This window comes from Nymphaea colorata, chromosome 6 (genome assembly GCF_008831285.2).
Source record: "Nymphaea colorata isolate Beijing-Zhang1983 chromosome 6, ASM883128v2, whole genome shotgun sequence".
Taxonomy (NCBI): Eukaryota; Viridiplantae; Streptophyta; class Magnoliopsida; order Nymphaeales; family Nymphaeaceae; genus Nymphaea; species Nymphaea colorata.
In genome coordinates this window covers 14741496-14744030 of record NC_045143.1, presented here as the reverse complement: position 1 = coordinate 14744030, position 2535 = coordinate 14741496, and positions in this window count along the sequence as shown.

The window sequence follows — 2535 nt, the reverse complement described above, 5'->3', positions numbered from 1 at the left end:
TCAACTTGGATTGCTTTGAAAATTGGTATGTATATTTTTTTTTTTTTGCATAATAGATAATCAACATGATTTTACATATCAGGAAAATATGTATAAGACAAAAAATTATGGGTTCAAAAACTTGAAGTAATATGAACAACAAAAAATAGCAAAAATAGAATTGACTTGATAACTTTATGACTGTATTTGAAATGATGAAAAAGGGTATCAAATCAACTTGGTATCATGTTGAAAATTTTTTTAAAAAAAAGATAGAGAGTATGAAGTTGGCAAGCAATAAAATTTTGTAAAACTATGCAACAATTTGTAAAAAGAAATAATTTTAACTAAATCACCTAAGTGCTGATCAAATCAACTTGAAATTGAGTATACTTAGGGGGAAGAAACTAGACACATAGATCTAACTTTTGACCTTTGGAGAACATAAATCAAAATTTTCAATAAAAAGTTATGAAGTTTGTAAGTTGGATAAATTTCATAATCCAATTTTTAAAGTTGTAGAAAACAAATAAAGTCCATCCCTTAGCTCTCTATTCTCATCAGAATGGTTGCTGGGGTGGTTACATGTAATAACCTGACCTACTCCTGGGCTTGGGCTCTTGGTTCGACGGAACTCAAACCGCCCCCTAGCAATTTCAGTTTCAACCCTAAAAAGGCTAGAAATCAGGACAATCAACTCAATAATGACCCCACCCACGCCACCCCCCTCTCCCTTATAAGCCTTAGAAGATCCCTCGCAATCTTCAATACGGGATTAAATTTCTAGGGTGTTACAATCCAGCCCCCTTAAGGCACACACATATAGGACCCTAGGTTCGAGCGTTGAAACTGCTCTGATACCACTGTAATAACCCGACCCACTCTTGGGCTCAGGCCCTTGGTTCGGCGGATCCCAACCTGCCTCTTAGCCGTTTCGGTTTCAATCCCAAAAAGACTAAGAACCAAAACAATCATCTCATTAATGACCCCTCCTTATAAGCCCTTGAAGATTCCTTACAATCTTCAATACGAGACTAAATTTCTGAGGTGTTACATTACATAACTTTGAGAAAACAGCGAAATGTTGGACCAAACAAGATTAGAACTTGATGAAATTTACTAAAAAAAAATAGACATGTAAGAGAAACACGTCCTTTTTAATGGATTGCCAACATGATTTCTGGTTAGAGAGATATAGCTTCTCGAAGTTAGGTAAAATTTTAAAATTGTTATAATTCTAAATTCATATCAACTCAAAAAGTTGTATCTCAAACACTTTGTATGGATGGACAGAGAGGGAGAGAAAAGAATGGAAAGAAAGACCTTCCTTGTATTTGGATGTCTAATTAATAAGGAGAGAAAGGAAATGAGGGCTAATAATTGTATTTGGGTGCAAAGAAAAGGAAATAAAAGGGCATGGAGTCAAAGAAAATAGTTTTCTAATGTAATTCCAATCGTTCCAATAATAGAGAGATTATGAGGGAAAGGAAGGGGTGTTCCGTCCCCTTTCTTTCTTCTTCTTCTTTCCATTTTCATCCTTTTCTTTCCTATTATCCATTCCTTTCCTTCTCTTTTTCTCCATCCAAACAGAGTGCAAAGCTAGAAAATATATAAAAATCCCAAATGTCACCACCTAAATAATTGTAAATAAATAATTTAGACATGTTTAGGCTAAACACGAAGAAAAATAACAAAAATCACACATATATGTGATGAAAGATAGAAATATCCTATATGGACTTCTTCTTCAAGTTCTTCTTATTTTTCCTTTCCTTATTTGGAAGTGGGCAACAATGGAGGCTTCTTCCAAAATTGACGCAGACTCTAAGGGGCAGAAAGAGGGTCTCCATATGAGACGTCCATTTTTAGGGTTCTCTATTTACAAAATGGTGAGATCCCCAATGTAAAAGATTTTTTAGGTTTGTGACAGGTGTTCTTGAAGAGTAGAAGATGGTGACATGTATCTTTTGAGAGTGGAGGATTCAATAGGACAGTGACACATGTTCTTGAGTGTGAAAGATTCAATAGGACTATGTCATGTGTTCTTGAGAGTGGGAGATTCAATAGGATAGGGACATGTGTCCGCATCTAGTCATTCAGATACAAATTCAAATTGCTATAGGATTAGGAAGGATCTAGATAGAGCTCTAAAGAAAAATTTGGATCTAGGGCTTGGATCAAAGTTTAGATTCAACATCTATATTTAGAAATCTAGATATGGAGATCTAAAATTAAGATTTAGATCAGAATTAGAGCAGATTATAGATATGAATTCTAATATAGTGATTTGAATCAAGGATCTCAGGTCTTCACACCCAAACTAGGCTTAGTGTGGGTTTTGTGGTTCAGGCTCAGTGTTTAGGAGGTGAACCTGGGCTTGATCTAGGTCTTGACTCAGCTAGATACAGGTCAAGACTGGGCTCAGGACAAATTGAATTCAATTTTGGTCAGATAGCTTGAGTTAGGTTTAAATCTGATTGAATTCAGTTCTAAGCAAACTCAGACCCTACATGAACCTTACTGGTTCCAAGTTTGGCATAGGAACATCCTAAACTT